We start from the raw sequence: 7,283 nt of genomic DNA, 5'->3' as shown, positions 1-7,283 counted from the left end.
AGAACTAACCCTAGTCTCTGTTCCACTTAGGTCAAGCAGTCAAGCACACACATTTTCAAGTAGGGGAAGCAGGGTCCCAAAGGCCACACAGCACTTTTGGCTGGATGGACCCCAACAGCTCTTCAGCTTTCCAGATGTTGTCTCTCCCTGGGATCCTTGATATCTTGCTTTGGATAGGCATATTTTAGTAATTATCCAAGACTTTGGGAACACTTTGTACACATATGTTGAGGTTTCCACCTCGGACATTCCCTCCATTGTGGGGCTTCCCCTCTCTGACATCCCCAAACTCCTTCTGATATCTCAACGACTGTGATTTCCTTACTGAGGATGCTGCTGCTACCCCCCGCAACATCCTGCAGATGAAGAGCACTTAAAAAGGAAAAATGATATAAATGTAACAGTCTAATTTTCTTAAGTTTCTGGCTGCTTTTGGTCACTCGCCAATGCTTTCCAAATTTTGTTTCTTTATATTATGTCCAGAGTTTATATAATTGTTATTGGCAGGAGGTTTAGTTCAATATAAACTTTTCTGTCACTAACAGAAGGTGAAAATCTATATTTTGAAGATTTTCTCTCATAAATATCTTTGGAATATCTTTATCTTTGCCGTCTCTACCCTTCTGAAGGTAATGCTCATCTCTTACGAGGATTGATATATTACCACAAATATTAATATATTTGTTCCCCCTCAAACAGAGTGATCATCCAAAAATGGAACCTTGATCATGTTACCGCCATGCTTAAAATCATGAAAAACCTTCCTCTGGTCTCTGCTTAAGCACCAAACTCTTTTAATTGGCTCCAATGGTTCATACACTAATACATCAGTTATAAACTCCTTGATCATTACATTGCAACCAAAGTAAATTCCTTTACATTTCATGAAATATGCCATGAACCCCTGTAACCTGAAATTTCACACTGTTCTCTCTGCCTGGAACTTGATTCCTTCACTTCATTTGACTAATATTATATCACTTCTTAGGTCCTTACCTTTTCTGGCATACTTTCTCATGGATCACTTATATTAGACTGAGTGTCTGCTCTATATTTCTACAGTACTCATACGTAGTTATTTCACTTATAAATTCTGTTGTTATTTGTATTTTGTCTAATAAGCTGTAAGCTCTAGTATACTAGGCATGAACAGTGTGTTTGCTAATGAGTACTACAGAGTGACTTCCACAGTACCTGACTTCTAGTTACAGCACAATAAACATTTAATAAACGCATAGATTAATGACTATAACCAAATTTTAACACAACCTGAATCTCCATTGATAATTTCATAACTTAAATGGCAAGGCTAGAAGCCTTGTTTACCAATCCTCTCAAATAATTAGACATAAAAATGCCACCAATACACTTTGAACATCAATATCTATTAAAATTTCTGTTTTGGGGCGCCTGGGTGACTCAGTTGGTTGGGCGTCTGTCTGGCTTCTGGCTTCTGCTCAGATCTTGATCTCATGGTTCGTGGCTTCCAGCCCCGCGTTGGGCTCTGTGCTGACAGCTAGCTCAGAGCCTGGAGCCTGCTTCGGATTCTGTGTCTCCTTCTCTCTCTGACCCTCCCCTGCTCATGCTGCCTCTCTCTGTCTCTCAAGAATAAATATAAAAAAACATTTTTTTAAAAGTTCTGTTTATTTGACATGTCTTAAAAACAGCTTTTAATATTTGCTTTCTAAAATGTCCGATTATTATAAAAAATATTTTTGCAGCTGATCCAAAACTTCACTTGCCCAAATCAAAATGTATTATCTTTTTGAATATGCAGCAATTGTTTTAATTTTATTATATTATTTTTAATATTAATATTTAATTTAATATATTATTATATATAAATTAGAAGACTATCTTTGTTATAGGTTTTAGCCTTATATCCAAAAAGGGTTCCAATGTAACCTCTTCTGATATAAAAAGTTTTTAAAATAACAGATTACACAACTATTTAAAATCTCTATAGCCCCTTTGTAATTCACTAAGTGGGTTTTTCCCTAATTTTCATGTAACATGTGTTATGGTTAGGAACTAATTTTCCATTTCAGTTACACAGTCTACTAGATTTGTGATCTCAGTTACCTTTCTTTGTTTCTTTTTTTTTCTTTTGCTTTTTTGAAATCCAACTCTCCAAGCTATGTTTTCCTCATCTGTAAAATAAGGATAATTACATAGCTTATCCCATAAGGCTATTGTAAATATAATATATTTCATATAAAGCATTTGTCAGCTTCTAGCACATAAGCATTTTTTACCTTAAATAACGTAAATTAATAGAACATTTTGTAAGTATACTAGATCTTTTGGGACTTAGTATAATTAGAATCTCTATTAAATATAAAAAGCTTCTTATAATTTAATAATTCAGACATAAAAATCAAGGGGGAAATACCTGAGATTCTGTATCATTAACATGGAGAGCAGATACATACTTAAAGAAGACTAATCAAAACCTTTGATTTCAATACACTGTCATATAGAAAATATCATTTTTATTTAAATTGTTAAAGCTAGAAGGCAAATGGGAAAAATGCTATTTTTCTTTTAATGCTGGACCAATGGGTGGTTATAAAAAGAAAAGAGATTTATCCAAGTTGAGTAAGTGAGGAGACATGATTCAGATCCTGGATTCATGAATTTACAGGCCACTTCCTTGATCTCTGCATGAAAATCATGCATCAGAAGCAAATGTCTCTAAGGGGGAACCACAGGCAATATCTAGAGAGCCCTGCATAACACAGCCAAAATAGCAGCACTATAAGCCGTGTTCTGTATCAACATATTTAGGTTCTATTCAAACATTTTAGAAAAGATAGTACATAGAAGGAGGTCGTTAATTTTAAATTTTGCATTTACCCAATATTAGTTTGATTTTGAGAAAATAAGTTACATATCTTATAGAGAGGAAAGGAAATTTCTGGAATGGGCTACACTTTGTGTTATATATATACTACAAAATATATACAAAATACAATATATATGTAATACATCTGTCAGATATGGCAATTCCATCCTTTGAACCATGTGCAAAATATTAAACTCTCAATAGAATTTGGTTTAAAATACAAATTTTTCTGATAAAACTGTCTCATGAATATGGGGACAGTTAATAAATGGAGATTCTCAGATATTGGCCTTTGGGCTTCAAGCTATGGTATGAGTGATAAAGAACACCAAAAATAAATAAATAAATAAATAAATAAATAAATAAATAAATAAATAAAAACACCAAGAAATATCCAAAGCAACTTCTGATGAGCCTAATTTGTTCACTCAATAAATATATCTTAAGCACATAATTAGTGCCATGGTAAGCCATGCCCATTGCAGGGAATAGTATAGTGGTCATGGGACTGTCTGGCCGTGAATTTGGCACTCGCTGGTTCTGACTCCCGGCATTAGAATTCTATGCCCACCTAACAAACGTTGGATGTGCCATGGAGATTGTGGAATTGCCAGCCACTCAGATTCTACAACATCGACACATAGGATTCGAATTCTTTTGCATTAATCCTATCACTGAGGTCACTTTTAGCCGAATGTATAACATTTACAGAGGCTTTGAAGATAATTCAGAGATCTATCTGTATCCATTCTCTTAAAGGGAAGAGGTCACAAACTTCTTTAAATAAAAAATTCCTCCTGAGTACTGAACAGGTTAAATCATTTCTCACAGTTTTCCATGACCAAGAGAGTAGAGATGCCTGAAGAATGTGTATGTATTGAATGTCTACAAACTTTGTCAGACACATGATGAGGAACAATGTATTTTTGCTGTTTTATTGAGTTAATCCACTGATAAGGCTTCCTGTAGTATGGTTTAAAATGCTCATATCCCCACCACTAATTCTAATCCTTTAATAAGAATAAACCAACGGGCTTTTTTTTTTTTTATTGCATTAACTGCTAAAACTGTTTATGTAGGTGCTCATCCTCATTTACCATCCAGTCTGAGAATATTATTGAAAAAGTATAGAGAGGTCATCTAACCATTCCCAAATCCCCTTCTGCTACACCACAGTCTAGAGTCACTCAACATCTCCTTGAATACTTGCAGAGATAGGTCTTTAACTTTTAAAAAGTTTTTCCCTACAGGTTATTTTAATATCTTTTTAAAGTATAATGGACATAGTAGTTTCAGCTGTAAATCCAATGATTTAGTATTTGTATACACTGTAAAATTGCCACAATAAATCTACTTACCTAATCACCATTATTGTTATGGAATATACCATACAGTATTAGTGACTACAGTCACTACGCTGTATATTACATTCCATTTCTTATTTTTTTATGACTAGAAGTTTGTACCTCTGGACCCCTTCCTCCCATTTCGCCCACCTTCCAATCCCCTTCTCTCTGGAAACCACCAATCTGTTTTCTGTTTCTGTGAGTTTGACTTTCTTTTGTTTTGTTTTTCACTTGAGTTGCTTTTTAGATTTGACATATACATGAAATCACATGGTGTTTGTCTTTCTGTGCCTGATTTGTGTTAGCATAACACAGTCAAGGTTCATCCATGTTGTAAATGACATGATTTTATACAAGGTTTCTTTTTTTATAGCCAAGTAGGATTCCATTGTGTGAGTGTTTGTGTGTGTATCTCACATCTTTTTAATCTTTTCATCCATCAATGGACATTTTGCTGGTTTTCATAATTTTCTTCTGCCATCTGAGCACCCTAAGCTCTCTTTCATATGATAGCCTGTCCACTTCTGAAGACCACTCACAACCTCTTTCTGGGAGGAACATCCTGGTTGCACTTGCTCTTTGAAAGACAACCACATGCTGAAGACTTTGCACAGTCGATTATATATATATATATATATATATATATATAATTTTATTCTTTGTTCTTTTAGGCAAAGGTATTTTTTTTATTAGATTCTAGTCATTTGAATTAAAATTTAACACATGAAAGCAACAGAGGCCAGAATTACAGCTTGTTAGGGCTTGCTGGGTTGGTGTGGAGGATGAAGTTATATCATCAACCAGAAAGAGAAATTATGCCCTCCTGATACTGCTTGGCTTCATAATTCCACTACTTATATTCAAATTTAATGAACACATTAAGCCCCAGATGGTTCCAATTACTATGTAATGTGTTTTCCTATACCTTTAGATTCGCTGAGGAACCTAATTATCTAAGGAACCCTGAGGATGTATAGCAGGAAGAGGTCTGACTTACTCAGAGCTTCAGCTCTCGCCCTCGTGAACCCATCATTTATGAAATCAGACACCATGATGCGTGCTTTTATATGTTTCATTTCACTTCCTTGCCAATTCCAGAAAAATTATTTTTATATTCACACTAAAGATAAAAATAAACTCAGACTCAAATGCACGACTTGCCCACTTACAGCTAATAAAGAAGAAGATCTAAAAATCTAAATATAGATCTGTCAAATCTAGAGCTCTCTCTACCTTATTAGTATTCCATGGCTGACATCTTTCTTATCCCTGCTGCTTCCTGATAGCCAGAATTTCAATAACAGGACATCCACAGCTTTAGGCAACTGGCTACTAATCAGGATTACCTGTGGGCCAACACAAATAAAAACCAAAGATTGAGTAAGCAAAACCACTCATAAGAAAAGTGCTCATCAACAAGACAAATACTGCATGATCTTGCTTATATCTGAAGAAACCAAATTCACAGAAACAGAGTGTAGATTGGTGGTTGCCAGGCCCTGGGGAGTGGTGGATTTATAAGATGAGTAACTTTGGGGGACCTACTGTACAGCACTATGACTATAGTTACTAATACTGTATTAGTATAATATACTTGAAATTTGCTAAGAGTAGATTTTATATGTTCTCACCACACACACATATACATACACATGTTCACAATGGTAACTATGTGAGATAATGGATGTGTTAACTAACTTATCATAGTAATCATTTCTCAATATATACATATATCAAGTCATCAAATCATCACCGTAAGCTTATGCAACGTTATAGGTCAAATATATTTCAACAAAGCTGGAAAAAGTATTGTGCATTTAAAAAAGCTTAATAAGCAAAGCTACTATTTTTTAAATCTTGTTTCAGGTATGTGGGTGTGAGTGTCTATGTACTAATTTATGACGTATAATGCATTCTTTTAACCATGGGTGAATTTAAAAATGTTTGAAAGCCAATTTAGTAGAATCACTATAGCAATACTGAGGAAGATGGATTGGAGAGAAAGAGTATTAGAAACAGAGAATTGAATTAAGAGGCTATTATAATAGTCCAGAGAGAATGAGAAACTAAACTAAAAAAAATGGCAATGAGGATGGAAGAGAATGATTACTAAAGTGTATAAAGGACAATTTAAGGGGCACCTGGTGGCTCAGTCAGTTAAGCATCTGACTTTGGCTGAGGTCATGATCTCGCTGTTTGTAGGTTCAAGCCCCATGTCAGGCTCTGTGCTAATGGATCAGAGCCTTGCATCTGTTTCATATCATGGGTCTCCCTAGCTCTCTCTGCCCTTCCCCTGCTCGTGCTCTGGCTCTCTCTCTCAAAAATAAACATTAAATTTTTTTTAAAAAAGGAAAATTTAATTATTATAATGAAGGGAAAAGGAAAGTACAGGTGGGTTTCAAATTTTTGGCTTAGATGAATGAGTTATGTATGACCATTAGCTGAGGAATTAAATAAAAGTGAGAAGCAGATTTTCAGGGAAAAATAGTAAGTTCAGTTTTGAATCATACCCATCAGACATCAAAATGAAATATGCAGTTAGATATTCCATTCTGCAGGAGAAGACTTTGGGCCAAAGGCATAGGTTCGGGACTCAGAAATTGATTGATTATATGATTCAGAACAAGTGTGGACTAAGAAGATAAGAGGTCAACTACAATAAATTGGGGGTAAAGATCAGCAAATAAGACTTAAGATTACTGTCAGAAAAGTTGAAAAAGAACAAGAGAGAGTAGCTTTAAAAAGCTAAAAGAAAGAAAAATATAGGTTTCCAGATGGAGTAGTCACCACTATTTAAATGCCAAAAGATATAAATAACATGAGGACAGAAGAACATCTATGGTTTTCACAATAAATGGTAACTGGCAGGGTTTCTGGGTGGCTCAGTTGGTTAAGCATCCAGCTTCATCTCAGGTCATGATCTTGCAGTTTGTGAGTTCAAGCCCCACATTGGGCTCTGTGCTGACACCTCAGAGCCTGGAGTCTGCTTCAGATTCTGTGCCTCCCTCTCTTTCCGGCCCTCCCCTGTTCATGCTCTGTCTCTCAAAAATAAGTAAAAAACATTTTTAAAAATTTTAAATAAACAAACATAA

General features: G+C 35.0%; 1 pseudogene; it reads right to left on the bottom strand.

Moving 5' to 3' along the window:
• The window catches only part of LOC115301860, a 9,479-nt pseudogene extending 4,236 nt beyond the window's left edge, over positions 1 to 5,243 (bottom strand).
• Between the last annotated feature and the right edge of the window lie 2,040 nt (positions 5,244 to 7,283).

The sequence above is a fragment of the Suricata suricatta genome, chromosome 1 (assembly GCF_006229205.1).
Source record: "Suricata suricatta isolate VVHF042 chromosome 1, meerkat_22Aug2017_6uvM2_HiC, whole genome shotgun sequence".
NCBI lineage: Eukaryota > Metazoa > Chordata > Mammalia > Carnivora > Herpestidae > Suricata > Suricata suricatta.
Note: the sequence above shows the minus strand (reverse complement) of the source record. Positions and strands in the feature narration are given on the sequence as shown.